This window comes from Carcharhinus amblyrhynchos, chromosome 6 (genome assembly GCF_965287045.1).
Source record: "Carcharhinus amblyrhynchos chromosome 6, sCarAmb.v2.hapA, whole genome shotgun sequence".
Lineage (NCBI taxonomy): Eukaryota > Metazoa > Chordata > Chondrichthyes > Carcharhiniformes > Carcharhinidae > Carcharhinus > Carcharhinus amblyrhynchos.
In genome coordinates, this window is record NC_137329.1 from 110,330,979 (window position 1) to 110,354,421 (window position 23,443).

General features: G+C 43.9%; 1 protein-coding gene across 2 annotated transcripts in view; it reads right to left on the bottom strand.

Annotated features, from left to right (window-relative positions):
* mgat4c (mgat4 family member C) overlaps window positions 1-23,231 on the bottom strand; it is a 96,267-nt gene extending 73,036 nt beyond the window's left edge. The window contains exon 1 of one of the 2 annotated variants that reach the window (XM_080191741.1): window positions 23,161-23,231. The gene's annotated coding sequence lies outside the window, so the exon portion shown is untranslated. Of the gene's footprint in view, window positions 1-21,761; window positions 21,777-23,160 lie in introns of those variants that run through there. The other variant, XM_080191742.1, reaches the window with a different exon arrangement.
* Between the last annotated feature and the right edge of the window lie 212 nt (window positions 23,232-23,443).

The window sequence follows — 23,443 nt, forward strand, 5'->3', positions numbered from 1 at the left end:
TGTTCTCGGTGATTCAAAATCAGAAGATTAATGTAATAACATTGAAATATACTTAAGTGTAACAAATATTGTTGAGTAGCTGAAGCTCCAGTCAAGATTGTTCTTTATGCATGCCATATAAAGGCATGCCATCCATAAAAACCCATCAGGTCCATGGGTGGCACAGTGGTTAGCCAGGGACACGGGTTCAATTCCGGCCTTGGATCACTGTCTGTGTGGAGTTTGTACATTCTCCTGTGTCTGCGTGCATGTCCTCCCGATGCTCCGGTTTCTTCCCAGAGTCCAAAGATGTGTGGGTTAGGTTGATTGCCCATGCTGATTTATCCCTAGGTCAATATTTGGGGTTACGGGAATAGGGCCTGGGTGGGATTGTGTGGTCGGTGCAGACTCAATGGGCTGATTGACTTCCTTCTGCACTGTAGGGATTCTAGGATAAAGCAATCTAATCTTTGCAAAAGTTGTCATTATAGCTGTAACATGAGAAACCACAGGTGGGATGCCTCATACTGATAAGAATTAGAATATTTATCAAGTCTCATCCAATGCGGAGAAGGAATTAGAATTTTGTGAATTGAGATTGCTTTTGTAAAATGGATACAAAATATTTACATATGGTTCAAGCTTTTATTTCACATCCACAAATTGGTAGAAAATGGGCTTAGCAATTCTGTCATTTGCCCACTAGTGTCAATATGAGGTATTCAGGCAGAAATGGCTCAGTGTGTAATCACTGGACTATTAATCCAGAAATTCAGTTAATGTTTTGGGACCCGGGTTCAAATCCCACCATGGCAAGTAGTGGAATTTGAATTCAATTTTAAAAAATCTTGAATTAAGAATCTACTGATGACCATTGTCAAGTGTCAGAAAAACCCATGTGATTCACTAATGTCCTTTAGGGAAGGAAATCTGCCATCCTTGCCTGGTCTGGCCTACGTGTGATTCCAGAGCCATAGTAATGTGGTTGACTCTCAACTGCCTACAAGCAACTAGGGATGGGCAATAAATACTGGCAGGTCTGTGATGCTCATGTCCCATAAATTAAAAAAAACTACTCTAATTCTTGCCTTATATAAATTTGACAAGTGAATAGCATCAGTAACTGTCCACTGGGCTTGGGAGGGGATAGATTTTGGCCATGTCCAATGTCAATTCTTGGTAGCCAGCAGCTTTTCACTTTGAGTACATTTCAGTGTATTGAAAGGCAGAAAGTATTCAGTGGGGCATGTCCAATTTCTTGGTGTGTGCCCTGGAGGCCTTGGTGAAGTATGTTTCATTTCCAACAGATGGGAGAAAGGTGTCCTGTCGTACTGCCAGGGAAGCACGATTCCAGATAACATAGAAGTATTAACGTCTGCCTCAGAAGTTCAGAAAAAATGACCTGACTCAGATTGCTAAGATAAGACTTCCATTCAGAGACTTTTTTAAGCTTTGTTAACAAGGCATGATCAATGCAAATCTTGGCTTAGCCCTCTTCACTTTACTCTACAAGCGCTATCACTATAACATTCTACAGTGTCCATCCCCCTTCTGTTATATCCAAACCTTGCCAAAGTCATTGCTCTCACTATCAATGCCTCCATATGCACACCAATGTTTCTTTATAACACCAGCCAAACTATTCAACTCTCATCCACTGATTTTCAGAAATCCTCTGCATGCCACATGCTACTCTTTCCAAAGCTGTGCAGGTTAGGTGGATTGGCCATGCTAAATTGCCCCTTAGTGTCAGGAGGACTAGCTAGGGTAAATGCATGGGGGTTATGGGGATAGGGTCTGGGTGAGATTGAGGTCAGTGCAGACTCAATGGGCCAAATGGCTTCCTTCTGCACTGTAGGATTCTATGATTCTTTCCTTTTGCAGGACGAACTGCTGTGCAATTCCAGGAAGAGGGCTCGCATAAAAGAAATTATTCTGCCCTTTCATATGCTGTCATTAGCTGCAGATGTGGACAGTTGCAAAGATCAAAGCAAAAGAAAACATGTCAGGTGATGGTTAGTCCCATAACCATTGACTTCTCTTATCTTTAGACCATCTCTGTCACTCAGGTCTATATCGCCTTGAATCTTCATTGTGTTAGCAGTTAAATATCTCAATACTGATGATTAAAACAAATCTTTTTGGGTTGTGATGTGCTATGCTGATTGACAGTAAGAGCAGGAGGCCACTATAACTGAAGGTACATGATCACTTACATGAGTGAGCACCAGTTCAATATTTGGCTTCAGACAGTGACCTTAGAGGGGTCAGTACTTCATTAAAAAAATTGTATTCGTCCGTGGGATGTGGGTGTTGCTGGCTGGGCCAGCATTTATTGTCCATCCATGAGGGCAGTTAAGAGTCAATGACATTGTTGTGGATCTGGAATCAAATGTAGATCAGACAAGCTAAAGGCGACAGATTTTCTTCCCTAAAGAATGTCACTGAACCAGATGGGTTGTTACAATGGTCATCAGCAGACTTTTTAATTCCAGATTTTTATTGGGTTCAGTAAATTGTCTCAGGACCAGGGTGAGGAGGCAGGTTCCAAGATAACAGAACCTTCGCAGCTGGCATTGCTTTGAACCGCACGCTAGCCACCTAGCCAACTGAGTTCTCCAGCCCCCTGTCTTCTCACATCTACCCTATTAAATAGTTTGTCATCTTAAAGGTCTCCATTAGGTCATCCCTTGGCTGTGATTCTTCTAGGAAAAAGAGTCCAGCCTGTTCAACCTTTTGCAATATTTCTAACCTCTCAGTTCCGGTATCAGCATTGTAAATCTCCTCTGCACCTTCTCCAGTGCCTCTATTATCTCTCTTCTCACACAAACACCAGAACTTCAAGTATGATCCAACCAAGGCTCAATAAAAAATTGAACAAGATCTGAGAATATTTCTTTGAAAATAATTAAAATGAATGCATCACATCTTCCTATCTCCAGATAATTGGAAACAGGGTGTGTCCCATCATCCACCAAGATGCACTAGTGGACCCCTTCAGAAATCCCAACGCAAGGACAGAGTGGGAATTGCCCAGGAAGTTTGAACTTCTGATGGGCTATTATCCTACAGTCCGGGAGCTGCTGAGACAGTCTCCAAATCTGAAAGACAGTCGGAGAGTTTAGACGGTTGTGAATTACTTTCCTGGATACTTAACCAGGAAATGTCCAACAGATAAAAAACCTAGTTGTAGGGGGGAGGTATTTTCTGTTCTGAATTTGGTGGGTGGGAAAGCTGGTGGGGGTGGAGAATAAAACTGGAGTGCTCAGACAGCTTTCATGTTGGTAACATTCCCCATGGACATTGACGTAATGGGGGTCCTGCTATGTAAAGTCGGGAACCCCACAACCATACATTTAAATATCGTTAGCAGATCTCTTCGCTATATTTTCCCCCCTATGTAAGAATTTTCATCTTCACCAGTGTGGTATCATTTCAGCAAGGTTTACAACAGGTCTAGACCAAAAGGGACCTGGCAAACTGCCCCCATCAGAGGCGCACAGGTAGGTACAGCTCCCGGAGGATATGGGGTGGGGAAGGTATTACACTAGCACTGGTCCTGGCACATCCTCTTGGCACTGCCCAGGGAGCACTGCCATGGAGAGTTTCCACTGGAGAGATTCACAGTTGGGGGGAAGGGTCCCTTGCTTGGGGGAGGTGTAATGAGGGACGGAGGTTCCCTGGGGTGGTCCTATGTTCATGGGAGGGACATCCAGTGCCCTTTGGAGGGGAGGGGGAGGGGAAATCCTTTTTTTATCATACCGGAAGGGTTTCCCAATCTGGCAGGGGCTGAGGTTGCTGGCAGGGCAGACATACTCAGAGCATGCCCCGCCAACATGACATTGTTGACCCCAGGATTTGTTTTGACAATGTGTCATGGCGGGAGAAGATGGCAGGGCAGCCAACAGGCTTCTCCAGTGTCATCAAACTGCCATCAGTTTTCTCACCTGAGTTGACACGTTGTCAAATAAAAGGGAAAATTCCTCCCCTCGTCTAACAACTGACACCCCCCTCACACAACTACAGTCCATTAGGAGGCCATTCAGCCCATCAAGCCTGCACCGACAACAATCCCCATCTAAGCCATAACCCCACAACCACATGTACTTACCCTGCTAATACCCCTGACAGTCAGGGTCAATTTAGCCTGGCCAATCAACCTAACCTGCACACCTTTGGAGTGTGGGGGAAAACCAGAGCACCCAGAGGAAACCCATGCAAAGACAGGGAGAATGTGCAAACACCATATAAATAGTTACCTGAAGCCAGAATCGAACCCGGGTCCCTGGCACCGTGAGGCACACTAAGAAGTCTCACAACACCAGGTTAAAGCTCAACAGGTTTATTTGTAGAAAATACCACTAGCATTCGGAACTGGCTGTTCCTTCCTCAGGTGGATGGGGCAGCAATGCTAACCACTATGTCACCGTTACCCTGGAGGTCTAAACATGCAGATCTAGCATTTGATACTGATAATGTCTCCTTGTTTAGGCATTTTTTTTTAATCTATCTAAAACAAACAAACTTTAGTGCCTAATTCTTAAGAAAAACTGCTCTTTGGCACAGTGTTAGTGTCCTGATACATGTTCACATTTATGTATTGTGCTCAGTGAGATATAACCCCCTGTGGAACTCAAATAGGCAGAGACAGACTTAAAGTCAATAGGGGTGTGCAGGAAACAGTGCAAGAATGCTACAAAGCATGAAAATGAGTTGTATATCCAAATTAAAACTCAATTAGTGTTAAGGGGTAATGAAGGAACAAAATGAGTTTTATGAAAATTGCAGTCCTTGTTCTTAGTAAAGTTAATCAATTATTCAGCTCACATTATCTCAATAAACTAAGTGAGCAGCACACACTATTACCTATTTAGTTACTTGCAGCGTGCACCAAAACAGGACCTGAAACTCATGTCCTGCTGATCCACTGTCAGTAAGAAAATTTTAGGCTTGTTTTAACGGAGAACCGTAAACTCAACACAGGACTGAAGAATGTGTTTGAAAGCTCCTCGGTTTGCATAACTTAACATCATACTGGGAGGTTACACTTCATACTACATAATAGGGTGACCCTTGAAGATAAAACTAATCAGCAGTCATCTTTCAGGAATAAGGAATGTTCAAGGGAGTTGATTCTTTCTCTCCTCGACACAATATATTACGGATGGTTAGGTGGTAAAGTGGTGTCACCAGCTGAGGAAATGGAATCATAGAATCTCTACAGTACAGAAGGAGGCCACTCAGCCCATTGAGTTTATACCAACCACAATCCCACGCAGGCCCCTATAACCCATTTAGCATGCTAATCCCCATGACTCTAGGGTCAACTTAGCATGGCCAATCCACCTAACCCATATATCTTTGGAGTGTAGGAGGAAACCAGAGCACCTGGAGGCAACCCATGCAGACACAGGAAGAGTGTGACCGAGGCCGGAATTGAACCTGGGTCCCTGGCACCGTGAGGCAGCAGTGCTAACCACTGTGTCACCCTGCCACCCAGGAGAGTCAACTTTGTGTGTCAGCCCTGGTTCAAATGATTGCGCTCTTGCCTCTGGACCAGAAGGCTGAGAGTTCAATTTCTATTTCAGGAACATGATCACATCAACCCCAGGCCCTATCCCCGTAACTGCATGTATTTAACCTGCTGATTTCCCTGACACTAAGGGGTAATTTTACCTTGGCCAATCCATCTGACCTGTACATCTTTCAACTGTGGGAGGAAACTGGAGCACCCAGAGGAAACATGCACAGACATGGGGAGAATGTGCACACTCCACACAGAGAGTCGCATAAGACCAGAATCAAACTTAGGTCCCTGGCGTTGAGAGGCCGCAATGCGAACCACTGTGCCACCGTTCTGTCCTAGTATATTGGCCCCTTTGTCAACTGTGTTAGGATAGATAATTTTAATCTTATTAAACACTTCAGATGGTGTTTGCCAATGATTGCGTTGTCTCAATCTGCATATTCATTGTCTCATCCTGCATATCATCATTGTTTTCTGGTTTGCTCGCGTATATGTTTCTGATGGGATACCAGATGGTCATTGCTTGTGCCCATTGTGTACAGTCTGTTCGGATCAGTGCTCCACTCTTTGTAGCTGCATCAGCCACTGCTCTAAAGAGCTGCCATTGCCAATAGCCCCTTGTGCTACATGCCTTGCAGAATTGCAGAAAAACTGGGCATTTTCTTGGGTCATGTTACACCTTCCGCATGTCTTGCTGCATTTGGGTGTTTTCGTACATGTTTCAACAATTGGGACAGTACTTAGAATATGTAAGCTTCATAGATCTGCGAGCACCGTTTCATACTTGCGTCCATCCTTGTTATTCTTCCATGTAATACATTTTGAGCTTGTCTAGCAGATCTTTCTGGAATGTTTCCATGGGAATGGATGTGATCACCAACTCAACAATTCTCCCTGCGTTTGAAAAATCACAGGATGCACCCTTTATTCTGTATCTTTTGATGAAATGGTGTATGGATTCTGTAGACTGTAGTCACAATGACATGACCTCTGGTCAATGAATACAGAAGTTTAACCCAATTTTGAACGATGCAGTTTGCATCTTTTGCTCTCCTGCTGTTAATCCTGCCATGTTCAGCCTTCATTTCTAATCGCTCAGTGAAATTTTGTGGCTTGCTTGTCTGGTTCATTGAATCAAGAAACCACAGCTATGTACACTGTTCAAAAACACTGAACTTGGATAGGTCAGCTGTATCCCAATTTAAAGTGGAGAATGCTATGGACATTTTGACAATATACATTTGACCTTTCTCAGTTTATTTTTCAGTTAGTTCTGAAAATATCTTTTATTATCGGTACCTTCTCTGGCCTGATTTTTAATGATAGCTTTGTTCTTTGGTTGACTCTCCCTCACTCATGTTCGGTCTGGCTCACAGCCGAGGTACTTGCTTTCCAAACTGAGCTGACCTGATGCTGGTGCTCCTGACTCGCTGGTCCATTCATGAAATAGGTCATGCATTACAATCTCACCATGAGGGATCCGTCCGCTTACCAGCTCCTTACTTGAGCACTGACCCAGCCTATGTGTACAAAGCTTTCTTGTGCAGTGACCATGCTCTGATTGTGATGCTCTCCAGTGCTGCTAAAACAGTACAGTCTGACCAAAACATTGATCTATTCTCATACCAAGTAGCTGGATCTAAGGTTGTCCGCCATGTTGTACTTAACCTTGCTGCCGTGCTGATGGATTGCCACTGAACAATGTATTGTATTTTTATCGTGATATAAAAAGCTTCAGTCACCTAAAGTTAAAGTTTATTTATTAGTCACAAGTAAGGCTTATATTAACACTGCAACAAAGTTACTGTGAAATTCCCCTGGTCGCCACACTCTGTCGGCCATTTGGGTCAATGCAGCTTGTCTTTCAGACTGTGGGGGGAAACCAGAGCAACTTTAACCCACACAGACATAGGGAGAATGTGCAAACTCCACACAGCCAGTGACCCAAACCGGGAATTGAACCTGGGTCCCTGGCACTGCGAGGCAGCAATGCTAGTCACCGTGCCACCCCAAACTCATACAAGACTGGGTAAAATTGGTTGGGGGTTCATTTATTTGGACTGTGCACCTGGATGGATAGCTGAAGGTATCAGCAGCTGAGTGGTGTTCTGTCCTCAGGCAAAAGGGAAACTGAAGCTGGATCACACGACACACTTCCCTTTGAATGGAGGCATCTTGCTATCCATTAAAGGCAAATTACGATTGATATGTCCCCTCCAAAGGCTTTGGTGAAGCAGGTGCGCCTAACAGCATTGCGTCTGCTTCCTGTTTTATGTGACCTTAACCTGTAAAAATGGGGAAGGAATGCTACATACTCACCGCCACCATGTTTGTGTGATTTACTTGCCACGTGGAAACTGAGAAGTTGGCTGCATAAGAAAGTGTATGAAAGTGAAATGGAGCACTAAATATTAGTTGATTGCTGATGGCTGGGCGATGGGGATGTGGGGCATTGTGCGGTGTGAGCAGATAGTGGTGTGCTGTCAGTTGAAGATGTATTCACTGATCTTGGCCACTCCTTGAACTCATTGAGCTGTTTCTGGCACAGTAGTCAGACTCCTGGGATTCATCTTTCTCAGGACCAGACTCTGGAAATTCACCATTCAGGCCACATGCTTCCATTCACTTCAGAGGGCATACCTTCCAGACCACTCATACAGGCACAATCTCTCTGTCCTTTTGACCTTCTGATCTAAGGCCTCTAGGACAAAGAGTTATCTAGACTCAAAATGTTGGCTCTACTCTCTCTCCACAGATACTGTCAAACGTGCTAAGATTTCCCAGTATTTTCTGTTTTTGCCTCCAGTACCACATCAGTTAACACAGAAGACCTTTCTCTGGCTTATTGTTGCAGTGATAATCTTCTTTTTTTCCACCAAGAACTTCTCAACATAATTCTAACAACTGCTCTAGCCTGAATATTATCCTCATCTGCTTTAAGAAGGACAGGCTGTCTTGAAGAAGTACAGGCCGGCAATGAATTATGTTTGCTGAACGTGAATCTGGGCCCCCTGCTGAGTCAAAAGGATGGCTTTGTGCTTGGCTTCTCACTTGTAAGAAAAGTTGTTAAACATGCAACACAAGGTCACATGCCATCTATCTCAACTAGACCAAGGATGAGATCATTACATCGTGATCCTTGGATCCTCTGAAAGACCTGATTGAATTTGCAACTCAACTGGTTGATTTAAATAGTCAGTTAGCTTGTTTTGTTTTTTTTTATTCATTCGTGGGATATGGACATTGCTGGCTGGCCAGCATTTATTGCCCATCCCTTGTTGCCCTTGAGAAGGGGTGATAAGCTTCCTTCTTGAATCGCCGCAGTCCATGTTCTGTGGGTTGACCCACAATGCCGGGGATAAATATTATTTTTCTTTACCTATTAGTGTCACAAGTAGGCTTGCATTAACATTGCAATGAAGTTACTGTGAAAATCCCCTAATTGCCATACTCCACTACCTGTTCAGGTACACTGAGGGAGAAGTTAGCATGGCCAATCCACCTAATCAGCACATCTTTTGGACTGTAGGAGGAAACTGGAGCACCTGGAGGAAACTCATGCAGACACAGGATGAACGTGCAGACTCCACACAGACAGTGACCCAAGCCAGCAATTGAACCTGGATCCCTGGCACTGTGAGGCCGCAGTGCTAACCACTGTGCCACCATGCACTGGGAGAGCTCTCTTTTCCTTCCTTTCAATTAGCCAGCCAAGGTTTCAATGTAAAAATATCACCAAAAAGATGATCCCACCAACAATTCTACATTCCCTCAGCACTGAGTTATTTTCTGCCTTTGTGGTGTGGGTTCAAGAATCTGAAAAGAGACTTGAACCCACAAGTTTCAGAGATGAACGCAAAAATAGTACCACTGAGCCAAGTTGCTTTGTAAATGGTTAGCTAAAGCAAACATTTCACTCCCAAAATCGTCCTGGCAATTGAACAGAAAGCAAAATCCGAGTAGCTGGAACAAAATGCTATTATATTCAGCTGTAGTGAAGCCAGGTGATGCACTGTAAGCAGCATAGAGTCTCCCTGCTGTAAACATCACATAAAGGTCTCAGATGTTACAGTGGTCTGCAATTTAACACCAGACTGATTTTTGCAATTATTTAACACTTCTCCCACAGTTTCGTCTGTGCAAAATATTAGAGATGCAAGCCCAGAGGTTGGTGCATGAATAGTTAATGCATGCAGATCAAAATTTCTGTCCTTTATTACAGACACTAAGACAATTCTTTGTCAAGAAAAAAACAGACAGGGGAATTTGATACAAAGACGCAAGGCATTTGTGCAATAATTTGATAGAACAGAAATTCCAGGTTGTAACCATTGGCCCTGATTATAAATATATACACAGCTGAGCAAGTCCAATTTAGATATGAACTCCATCAGGACTGTCTCTCAAAAATATTTTTCAAATCAAGTTTCAAGGTAAGACACTAATTTCAGCTGTCACTGCACATACATTTGGAGTATAGGCTTGAGAGTCCGTGGAGCCCAAGTACTACAATGTCCAAATGTAACAAGTCTTGGGCAAGATCCAGGCTTGGTCTGACAGGTGGCAAGAAATATTCATGCCACACAAATGCCAGGCAATGGCATTCAATGGCATTACTCAAGCAGGATCCCTCACTATCATCATCCTGGAGATTGCCATTCACAAGAACCTGACCTGGGCTAGCCATAAAAATACTAGAGCAGGTAAAAGGCTAGGAACCCTGTGGCAAGTAATTCACTTCCTGATCCCCAAAAGCCATCGACAATGCACAAGTCAGGAATTTGATGGAAAACTCTCCATCTTCCTGGATGAGTGTAGCTCCAACAACACTGAAGAAGCTTGGCATTATCCAGGACAAAGCAGCTCATTTGATTGCTACCCCCTCCACAAATATTTACTCCCTTCATCACTGCTGAACAGTGATGGCAGTGTGTACCATCTTCAAGATGCACTACAACTCACCAAAATTCCTTTGACAGCACTTTCCAAACCCACAACTACTGCCATCTAGAGGGACAAGAGCAGCAGATCCAAAGGAGTACCATCATGTAGAGGTTTCCTTCCAAGTCAGTCACCATCCTGACTTGGAAATATATCGCTGTTCCTTCACTGTCACTTGGTCAAAATCCTGGAACTCCCACACTGATGGCACTGTGGGTGTAACTACACTAATGGACAGCAGTGGTTCAAAAAAGCAGCTCACCACCACCTTCTGAAGGGCAGCTAGGAATGGACAATAAACGCTGGCCTACTCAATGACACCTATATCCCAGAAATTGAATTTTTAAAATGTCCTGGGCAGCCTATGGGCTCTGCATACAATGGACGGAAATTTTCCCATGGTCTTCGGGACCCCAACATTAAGCCCCAGCGGATGTTTCTGAGCTCATAGCTGCTGGCAGCAGGACACTGCTGGATGGTTTTACCAGATGCATCCTCCTAACTGGTTACGACCTGGCTCAGTCAGAGCAAACGGCAGATCTGAAGTCTCGGCAGAGCCATCTGAGAGATGGGCACTTTTTGAGGGAGGCATACTGGCACAGTGGTTAGCACTGCTGCTCTACAGCACCAGGGACCCGGGTTCGATTCCAGCCTCGGGTAACTGTTTATGTGGAGTCTACACATTCTCCCCGTGACTGTGTGGGATTCCTCTGGATGCTCTGGTTTCCTCCCACACTCCAAAGATGTACGGGTTAGGTTGATCGGCCATGCTAAACTGCCCCTGAGTGTCAGGTGGATACATTTGGTGGAGACCCCCATTGCCTGGCATATGTGTGGCGCATGGTAAATACATTATGGGGATAGGGCCTGGATGGGATTATTGTCAGTGTACGCTCAATGGGTCAAATGGCCTCCTCCTTCTGCATTGTAGGGATTGTATGATTTTAAGGGATGGAACCCACCGGAGCACCTCCAAATAGAGGCAACTTTGGAAAGATAAAATCAGATTTTAAAAGAAAACAGGTAGCCAATGGTGATAGGCCTCATGGATTGGAAGGGAAGATTTTCCGGGAGGATCTTTGGGGATCACAGGGCTGCTCCCACACTGAACTATCAGAGGGAGGCTGCTTCCATCAAGTTGGCAGCCTTGCTACATGACATGGTCTACTCTGCCCTTGGAAAAATGCTAGTTGCCCCACTTACTGGTTATTAATTTGACCTTAAATGCTTTAATTTGGCACAAAACTCATTGTTGGGAAATGTCCCTGGCAGTGTGACTACAGTGAACAGCCATCCTGACATGGCTCCCCAGCAGCTTACTGGCCTAGCCTCCTCTGTTACCATCACCGCGAGGTAGTAAAGTTCAACCCGATGAGTTAAAATTGTTTTCTAAAGTTCTGCATTGGTTTAAGCCAAATGTTCACAGAGAGGGAGCGTGGTGGAATGTGTGGAAATCACTCAGCCATGTCTCTGATAATCTGCAATATGTTAATTTTATCACTTATGAATGGGAAGAGGTTGAGGGCAATATAACCACGGAATGGAATAGCTGAAGAAATTGAGAGGACAGTGTCACATCACAGCAGAAGAAGATTGAGAAGGACATTTTGCTATGATCTTACTGCAATTCTTCTTTTTATTCATTTGTGGGACATGGGCATCACGGGCTAGCCAGCATTTATTGCCCATCATGAGTTGCCCTTGAACTGAGTGGCTCGTGGTTGTCACTTTTATTTATCTTTGCTTCTCTACAATATTGTGGTGACATTGCAAGTGTGAGGTTATCCACTTTGGCAGGAATAATAGTAGGAGGGATTACTATTTAAAGGGCGAAAAGCTGCAGCATGCTACAGTGCAGAGGGACCTGGGGGTCCTTGTGCACGAATCGCAAAAACCCAGTCTGCAGGTGCAGCAGGTGATCAAGAAGGCGAATGGGATGCTGGCCTTTATAGCGAGGGGGTTAGAATATAAAAGCAGGGAGGTCTTGCTGCAACTGTACAAGGCACTGGTGAGGCCGCAGCTGGAGTACTGTGTGCAGTTTTGGTCGCCGCACTTGCGCAAGGATATTTTGGCCTTGGAGGGAGTGCAGAGGAGGTTCACTAGGCTGATACCAGAGTTGAGGGGGTTGGACTATGAAGAGAGACTAAATAGACTGGGTCTGTACTCGTTGGAGTTGAGAAGGATGAGGGGGGATCGTATAGAGACATATAAGATAATGAAGGGGATGGATAGGGTAGAGGTAGAGAGATTCTTCCCGCTCAGAAAGGACAGCAGGACTAGAGAGTACAGCCTCAAGATAAGGGGGGTGCAGTTTAGAACAGAGTTGAGGAGGAACTTCTTCACTCAAAGGGTGGTGAATCTTTGGAATTCTCTGCCCATTGAAATGGTGGAGGCTACCCCGCTAAATATATTTAAGTCACGGGTAGATAGGTTTTTGGTAGGCAAGGGAATTAAGGGTTATGAGGAGAAAGCAGGATAGTGGAACTGATCCACTTCAGATCAGCCATGATCTTATTGAATGGCGGGGCAGGCTCGAAGGGCTAGATGGCCTACTCCTGCTCCTACTTCTTATGTTCTTATGACATGCACAGAATATAGAGATCAAAGGCTAAACTGCATGAGCTGTATTAGTGGGGTTTATGACGAGGTGGCAACTCGACTCAGGAAACCAATGTCACAGTAAAAATTTATTAAAGACCAGTGATCAATGAGAGAAATTATCTCGATACTCGATGGGTCATACTAGGGCTGCTCTTGGATGTTCGAGAATAGCCTAGTGCTTCATGTCGTTAGTGTCGCTTAAACTGGACCAGATGCTGGGCAACACGACAGCTCAGTGACTATCACTGTTTGCTGTGCAGACACATGGATTTGGGCCAGTGTCTGTGGGAGTTTGCGCATTCTCCCTGTGCTTGCGTGGGTTTTCTCCAAGTGCTTTGGTTTCCTGCCACACCCCAAAGATGTGCTATTATGCTGATTGGAGATAATAAATTGTCCCTAAATTAGTTTCCCTCAATGTGGAATGCCATAAGCATAGATAAGGGTCATGGGTGGAGGGGGGACTGGTAATGTTAAAATGGCGGCATGGGCTCGTGGGGCCGAAGGGCCTGTTTCCCGGGCTGTTTTTGTTCTTTGTTCTTTGTTCTTTGATAGTCACAGATATATAACACCTGGATCTCTCGGACAAGTTGTGAAGTTATCAGTAAAAAACCAGAAAAGTTACACATTTTCTTTGTTGGATTTCCCGCCCTTCATTCGTTCAAAATTAATTTCATTTAGAATGCACACATCAATACAAATTTCTGACAGGTGCCTCAGCCAAGGGCATTGTACCTTCCAACATAATGGTATCTCATTCGATCCAGACACTAACTCCTTTCTTGGTTGAAGTTACTTGCCTGTTAACAGGTTATGCTAGACGCTACCGTAAAGGTCAAAGTTGACGTTCCCACTGGCTCACTGCCACACTGAATAGACATGTGTCCCTGCAGCCAGGGACATATATAATCTGTGTCTGGACAGTGACTGAATCTAATCATTATTGTTGTAATGTATGTTCCCTTGCCAGAAACATTCTGTTATCTAAAGGGATCCCAGGCCTTTGGCTCTGAACTATTCGCCTTTACCATCATGCTTTTTAGTAACTTGTTTTGGTTAAAGTGAACAATGATCCATAAAACACTTAAAATACATTTAAAATATTCACCTTTATGTTTTAAAATCATAGTTACTTGTTTAATTTTCTTACTGCATTCACATATGTGTAAGCTGTTCTCTTGTTTTAAGAACCATTTAACTCTTTGTTATTCACTCTGCCAGTGCCTTATGGAGACTGTCTAAAAACTAAGAAAAATGAAAAATAATTGTTTTTAAGCTGCGTGTTGTGTAAAACCAAATCTTGGATTGTTACAACTGTCTAGGAGTTGTTGTTTATGGCAAATCAGACAAGAAAGCAGTCCAACAGATAACTGAAAAATCTTGTTCATTAGTGAAATGATGGATTTCCCTCATTAGAGGCTAATTAAAAAATAAAGAAAAATATCTGAAACAGAGGAAAATATTATTAACTTCCCCGAGAAAAATGGGGCCTCATATATCCATAAAGTTAGATCTGATAACAACTGGCAGGTGAGAAGAGAGCGACTGCCCTTGACAGCAAGGCAAAATTTGACTACTTGTCCAGGAGCCCCGGCAAAACTGGAGTGGGTGGGAATTGGGGGAAAACTCTCCGCTGATTGGATTCATATCCAGCCCAATGGAAGATGTTTGTGCTTGTTCGATGCCAATTTCAGCACCGCACTGCAGGAGTTCTTCAGGTTAGGATCCAAGACCCAACCATCACTGAATCCTTACAGTGCAGAAGGAGGTCATTCAGTCCATTGAGTCTGCACTGACAACATCCAGGCCCCATCTCCATAACCACACATACTCATTCTACTAAACCCCTCCCTGACGCTAAGAACCAATTTAGCATGGCCAATCAACTTATCTTTGTTGTCCAGGTCTTGCTGCGTATGGAACCAGACTGCTTAATAAAGATTTGTGAATGGTGCTGAACATTGTGCAATCATCAGTAAACATCCCTACTTCTGACCTTATAACAGATGGAAGGTCATTCATGAAACATCTGAAGATGGTATGGTGACACGGTAGTTAGCACTGCTGCCTCACGGTGCCAGGGACCCAGGTTCGACTCCTAGCTTGGGTCACTATCTGTGTGGAGTTTGCACATTCTCACCGTGCCTGCATGGGCTTGCTCCAGTTTTGTCCCACACTCCAAAGATGTGCAGGTTAGGTTGATTGGCCAGGCTAAATTGATCATGGGATTAGCAGGGTAAATGAAGGTTATGGAAATAGGGCCTGAATGGAATTGTAGATGGTACAGAGTCAATGGGCTGAATGGCCTCCTTTTGTATTATAGGGATTCTAAATCCATCGTATGAATATTTTTAAGGCAAGGCTAGATAGATACTTGATTAACAAAGTTAATTGGGAGTACGCTGGAGTGTGGGATTGAAGTTACAATTATACCAACCTTTTAGAATGGCTGAGCAGGCATGAGAGGACAGGTGGCCTACTCCTGTTCCTGAGTTAAATGTTCATATGTGTGTGATAAAAGTGCTGCTCCGATTGGGCCTTGGGATGGGATATTTGCTGATTAGAGGGAGTGAGGTATCCTTGCACCTCAGGAGCTGTTAATGGGTTGCTGCTGTTTCTTAAAGGGAAGCAGGCCGCTCTGCTGCAAGATGTGACTCTGAACTGCTGAAAGTCTAATGATGAATGAAAGATGAATAGCAAGTACTCCCTTGAATAGCAAATACTTCCCTTTGCAGGTGAAGAGTTTCTGCTGAAAGTCCACACAATTTGGGATATACAGGTTGAGAGAGCAAATGAGAAAGATGTTTTCTGTCTGCTGGAAACTTATCAAGCACGTTTTTGCATGGGTTCAGTTTATGTCACACTGGATTTAAGTATTTTCACTTTCCAATAAAAATCTGAACAGTTGAGCTGAGTATTTGGCACCATACTTCAGCAGCCTGTGCTAGGTCTCAGAGATGCTTTTTCTCCTAAAGTTTTTAGTCAATTTGTATATTGTTGAGCGCCAAGGCGGGATTTTCCAGCTGCGCATGCCCCAAGACCGGAAATTCCCGTCAGAGGTCAACGCACCTTTCCATGGTCCACTGAATTTTCTGTCCCACCCGCTACGATTCCCATGGCGGGCAGGATGTGAAAATCTTGCCCTTGCTGCCGTGAGCCAGTGTGGTCAGGCAATGTTTTGAAATATATTGCTTTTAAAGAAAAAATAATTGGCGTATTTAAGAGGGACAGCATGATTCAGTTTTGTTAATATAGCAGCAAACGCTCAAAGCATTGTTAATGACTGTTTGGACCACAATCTATTTTGGACACTCAGAATGACTGAAAACTCTTTTAGAAAGACTTGGCAGAACAATTTCCCGATTCCATTTGTGTGTAGTAGACAATTGCTTTTGTAAATTAAGAGCTTTTTAAACAAGTGCTCATTCCTGACTAGGAAGAAGACAAAAATGCAATTTTTAATACCACAGGATCAAGTCAGAGACAGGAGCCAAAATTTTACTGTTCCACTCGCCCAAGGCTCATAAGATCCCGCCCCAGACCAACAAAGAATGCCGTTCTGTTACCCTCACCCGTCCCAATTCTGGGGTGGGCAAGATGGTAAAATTCCAGCCAGAGTGTTCTGCAGAGAGGATCCCACCATCTGTCTGTCCACCATCTACAAGTCAGGAGTCTGATTTAAAAATCCACTTGCCTAGATGAGTGCAGCTTCAATACTCAAATAAAAAGCACAGTCAACCAGGATAACAGAACAGCCAGCTTAATTGGTACCCCATACAGCAACTTCAACATTCACTCCCTCACCACTGAAACACAGAGGGTGAGATTCTCTGGTCTCACTGTAGCATGTTTCTTGGTGCTGGGAGGTGGCGCACTGTTAGTTGGCCACTGGTCCCACTGCTGTCAAAGGGATTTCCCATTGATTCCACACCATGTCGCCGGGAAACCCGTGGCAGGGATGCGCCATTGGCTGGACCAGAAGGTTCCATCAGCATGAAGAGTTGGGAGCTTTAGCCCAGTGCGTACCATCTACAAGATGCACTTCAGCGATTCAGCAAGGGTCCTCCGACAGCACCTTTGAAACCCATGACCTCCACCACCTAGGAGGTTAAGGGCAGCAGGTATGTGGTGACACCACCACCTGCATATTCACCTCCAGGCCATTATGGGGTGGGGCCTAATGAAGGTGGGGTATCTAGGGGGAGCCTGGTGGGTGGGGCGTCCCACTGCAACTCTGTTATCTGGCTGAGCGACAGAGGGAGGTAGGACGGCGATCGGGCTGGCCATCTGGGTGGGGGTGGAGGGGAGACATCTGGTAGGATCAGACCACGGTGGGGGGCGTGGTCAGAGGGCCAGCAATGAGGGTGTTACGGGGCTGGCCAGCGATTGAGCTGCCCAGCGATTGGGAGGTCGACAGTGCGGAGCTACCGCGCATGTGTTGATCTTAGTGCTGATAGATCGGCGCATATGCAATGGCTGGCTCAGCGCTGCGCTGCTGGTCTCCCAGGTGGAAATAGGCCCCGTCCACTGATTTTTAATAAGATTCACTTTGGTCCACTCTGCAGTGCAGGAAGTGTGGAAGGCTCATTTTGAAAATCCCACTGAAAATACCAGAGAGTTTATTCCAGTTTTTACGCAAATTTGACACATCAAATGTTTTTGAGAGAATCACTTCCAAACTGTTGTCAACAAAATTGCTTAACAAACCTGCTAAAATTGATCATACAGGTTCATCAGGCTGTATGTGGTTTGCTATAAGAGAAATCATAAGCCAAAACTCAAGAATCCATCAAACAAATACATTGCTGCAATAGGTTTTATTGTTAATAAATTTCTCCCAGTCATGGAAAAATGCAGAGCTCTTAATGAATCATAAGATCATAGAACCCTAAAGTGCAGAAAGAGGCCCTTCGGCCCATCGAGTCTGCGCCAAACGCAATCCTACCCAGGCCCTACCCCCATAATCCTCCATGTTATACCCACCAACCTACTCATCCCTGGACACTAAAGGGCAATTTCTTAGCATGGCCAATCAACCTAATGGGCACATCTTTGGACTGTGGGACGAAACCAGAGTACCCAAAGAAAACCCACACAGACACGAGGAGAATGTGCAAACTCCACACAGTGACCTGATCCAGGAATCGAACCCAGGAGCTGTGAAGTAGCAATGCTAACCACTGTGCTACCGTGCCGTCCCATAATTTTTGCATGAACAATAGTACCATCCTGCAAGGATTTTTTTTTAAAGAATCAGTGGCTGGGATTTTCCATTCCAGGCCCAGGTCCCATGGCGGGAACCAGGAGTGTTCCCTGCCACAGAGTCTATTGGGAATTAGTGCTGAATCCCACAAAGCTGGGCTCATTAATTAAGCAGTCAAGGGTTCCCCAGTGCATTGACATTTGATGGGTGACATGGCGGCACAGTTGCTAGCACTGCTGCCTCACAGTGCCAGGAACCTGGGTTCAATTCCGGCCTCAGGTGACTGCGTGCAGTTTGCACTTTCTCCTTGTGTCTGTGTGGGTTTCCTCTGGGCGCTCCAGTTTACCCCCACAGTCCAAAGATGTGCAGGTTAGGTTGATTGGCCTTGCTACATTGACCCTAGTGTTTGGGGGATTAGCAGGGTAAATGTGTGGGGTTACAGGAATAGGGCCTGGGTGGGATTGTGCTTGGTACAGACTTGATGGGTGAAATGGCCTCCTTCTGTACTGTAGGGATTCTACGATTTTTAGGCGGAGAGAGCAAGTGTTGAGATACAGGATCAACACGATGGGGGATCAGAGTCGAGGGGTCGAATGGCCCACTCTCACTCCTATTTTCTATATTGCTATGCAACCTGCTGTGGGGGGAAACCTGGCAGGCAAAAGGGAAGTGAGAGCCGTAGGGGATAAGTCCTGTAAAGAGCTATGTAAGTGTCCATGAGGCTGGAGGGGAAGGAAAACTTTCTCCAGGCTCTCATGCAAATAATGCATCTCAGTGAGTCTCGGCCCACAATCTATTGACCCACCTCTGATCCACTGACGCCCTCTCATTCTATCCACTAGCTAGTGATCTGCTGACTCTCCTGCCGAGTCACATCAAACTCCTTCCCCATAATCTGTTGGACGTGCTGCCGTCTCTCAGCAATGCTCCCCTCACCTATGCCCTGATCTTTTTCTGTTGCCAAGGCCTGCTTCCACACAGTGTTTCCCATCTTGAAGCTTTTCCATTGGATCTTCTGGCCTACCATCTGATGAGAAAAGTAACAAAATAATTGATAATGAAATCCCACCATTACGCTCGACATAATCTGCATTACTCGGTTGCCCCAGACAATGATCCCTCCCCAACAATCTCACAGCTAGTTCTACAGTAGTGTAGGCCCATTTCTTCTTGAAAGATCTATCCAACTAGTCCCATTCCCCAAACCTTCCCCATAGCACTGTTCACTTTACCATAAAGTGCTGCTTTGCAGAAGGAGATCGACTTTACCACAAATTGCTACAGTGCAGAAGGAGGCCATTCAGGCCATCAAGTCTGCACTGACTCTCCGACAGAACATCCCTTCCAGGCCCTATCCTCGTAACTCCACCTATTTATCCTGCTAATCTCTTTAACCTTCATGTTTTGAGACACTAAGGGACAATTTATCATGGCCAATCCGTTTAACCTGCACACCTTTTAGATTGTGGGAGAAAAATCAGAGCACATCTACATAAAGATGGGGAGAATGTGCAAACTCTACACAGTCACCCAAGACCAGATTTGAACGTGGGTTCCACAGTGCCACTGTGCCATCCATTTGAAGTACATATCCAGTTTCTTTTTGATTGAACTTGATTCCATCACCTTTTACAGCAATGTATTCCAGGTCACACTTGCAGTGTTAAAAAATAAATCACTGTTACAATCATGATTTTTAGCAAAATATGGACATATCACCCCGTTCACATGCAATTATTATTAACTGGAGCATCCTCCTTTAAAAACTTGTTTTTTCCTCTCAAAGAAACCACAACTAACATTGGACAGTTACCTTACAACACCACAATGTTTCAGGAGTGCCTTACAAGGTTGTAATGCAGTAAATTTATTCCGATGTTCTCAAAATATGAACATGAGACTTAGACACAATCCATTCCCCAAGTCCAAGTCGCAGTGTCATCTTGGCTTAGTGTTAGCAAGTTTGCTTATCCGTTAGAAGGTTGCGGGTTCAAAACCCACTCCATGTAAGCGGATAATCCAAGCTGACACTTCAGAAGAGAACTGTATCGTTAGAGATACTGCCTTTTGGATGAGATGTTAAACAAAGGTCCCTCTGCCTAGCTGAGTGGATGTAAAAGATCCCATCGCACATTTTCAGAGAAAAGCAAGGAGTTCAATCACCACCAAGACAAATTAACAGGTCACTTATCACTCTGTCATATGAAAACTGGGCTATCTATTTTGTCCATAAAACAACTAGTCTATGTATGATTCATTTGTCGTAATGATTCATACATTTTGACATAAATTAATTGTTGTTTTGTGGACAAAATAGATTGTAAAATATAATGCTCCCTAAATGTACGTTCATCCTTTACAGTGGCAAAATGACAATCAATTGACAATTAATGTTTTACTTTCACTGGGGTGCAGTCTTCTTTGATTTTGCATCTTGTTTACTCCCATTAACCTTACAGTGGCAGGAGGAGGGATCTTTGTAAGGCATAATATGAAGGAACGAAATAAAATGAAGTGTGTGGTCACCTCCCGTGTAAGGGACAACCTTATTTAAGAATAACAACCTTTCTACATTGGATGATTTATTATTAACCACTAATTCATTATTAACTACGGCTAGATGAAGCTAATGATGCGAACCTATTCAGTCAATAAAAGAGATTTTGATTAATTTACGCTTAATAATTATTTAGCATTATACAGTCTGTTGATTTTGCATTTTTCATCCAGACAGCCAGAAGTAATGAGAATAACGCATCTCTCCCCTTTCTAAAATACTTCTTCAGGGGTTGTTAGCACATAAAAGAAAGCACAATGCTCCCAGTCCAGTCTGTGAGATAACCTGCTGCATCAGTCCAGCTTTACCTCCTTCTGCATTCATACAGGAATCTGGAGTGACCAGGATACTCTCAGTGTTCCCCCACCCCTCCAACAACCCCCCAAACCACTCATTGCAATGCCTTCCACATCCATTACAGCTATCTCCACATTATCTCTCTCAAGTAAGTCATGTGAAACTGTCAAGGTTCAGCTACCACACAAACACAGAAGCTATTATAGCTCATAAATAATTGAGGGGAGTGAATAATTCAAAAGGAGTTCTCCTCAGGTTTTACTCTTTGGGACTCGATTTTTGAACATCAGTTGAACTGAGATGGACAAAAATAAATAAAAGCCCCCCCCCCACCCCGCCTTTTTTGGGTGGAGGGGGGCTAATAGCAAACAGAAGCCTGTCACCAGCAAGTAAGAGGAGAAATGGAATCCCAGCTTTGGAGCATATTCCCTAAGAATTGTCTCTTTCCTTCACCACAGATTAAATCCATGCAAAGCAATGAGGAGCAAATCAGCAGAGATCAAGGTTGCTATTCAGGGAACAAACAAGTCGAACATCGTTCCTTTCAAATTGATCAAAATAAAATTACATCAAAACATTTAGGTACATTTAGAAATATACAGTGGCAATTCCAACCAATCACATTTTTATGACTGAATCAAAATAATCAAACTACTCACTGCACACACAACGTCTCTCCAACCTCAGCCTGGAACTTGTGCAGCCCACAGTTACAATGAATACAAGCCCTCCAGCAGACGCTTAAATGTCTTCACTGCTACTTATGAAATCCATTTGCACATGCCACAGCTGACAGCACAGATGCTGTCCTTTTCTTATATATCCATCCATTTGTTTCAGTAATCCCACATAGCATTAAGGACTAACCACATTACTGTTTGTCACTTAAGACCCGTTCCTTCTTGATGAGCGTTAGTTTTATTACCCTGCTGTAGGAATAAACTAATACAGGAAAGGCAATGATTCCTGCTGGGAGAGTCTGCATTCTATTAAAGGTCTGCTCCAGACATCCTCTCTGCTCTTTCTTCCTCTAGATCGCAGGCTCTTTCATATAAACTGAGGTCTGTATAACAGAGTGAAAGTCTCTTAAAGCAAACACCTCGACAGTGAGAAAAACCTCTCAGTCCTTTGTAGTAGACGACTCATGTGGATTGCATATGAATGGATCAATGGACTGCGCTGAGCTGATCAAACATTTCCATCACTAGGATGTTTTTAGTACCGTTCATGCAAATTAATAGGCATTAGTAGGTGACATTTTAATAAGTTCTCCTTGGTATTAAGACAGTATGGGTGGTCCAGGGAACACAAATGTGTGTGTGTGTGTGTGTGTGTGTTAGCCAAATACACGCAAAATAGTGTGCTGTACTTCAAAAATTATTTTTGCATTAGTTTTATATTAAAGTTAGAATAGGCATCCACACTATTATGTACATGTTCAATAGCCAGTGTAACCCAGTCAAAGGTTGGTTGTACCTGCGTCCATTGAGTCTGTCTACACTTCCCGCCGTCTCGACAAAGCAGCCAGCATAATTAAGGACCACACGCACCCCGGACATTCTCTCCTCCGCCTTCTTCCGCCAGGAGAAAGGTACAAAAGTCTGAAGTCATGTATCAACAGACTCAAGGACAGCTTCTTTCCTGCTGCCATCAGATTTTTGAATGGACCTACCTCGCAGTAAGTTGACCCTTCTCTACTCCCCAAATATGACTGTAATACTACATGCTACACATTCTTGTTTCCTTCCTTATGAATGGTATGCTTTGTCAGTAGAGTGCGCAAGAAACAATACTTTTCACTGTATGTTAATACATGTGACAATAATAAATCAAATCAAAATCAAATCAAATATTTTTGGTGTATAAGCAATGAAAACATACACTAACAGAGAAGATATTTTTGTTCAACAGTTAAATGTGTATGCTTCAGTAGAACTTGATGAAGGTATGTTTTACTTTGAAATACTATACATATGGAACTTAATAAAATAGAGCAGCATAGGAGCCTTCATAACTGAAGGTTCCTGTACAAATTGATCAATTATCTGTCAAAAATACCTGATTTGTTGAGGAATTAGAATTAGACTGTTGGCAGTACAATGAAAACAACCAGAGGAAGGGCACATTGCATGGTTTGTAGTAAAATTAGAAACACGTTTACACTCCCAATATCGCACAAAGGAAATCCACCTCCTGATTCCTGGAATGAAAATATGCAAACACAGACATTTCAGAATTATGCAAGCGCCTAAAAAACAGGATTACACAGTCATGTGGAATGAAGGTTGGGGGGGAGAAAAACAGCGCAGCAAAAATGCTAATATTGCTTTCTGGTTCTTCA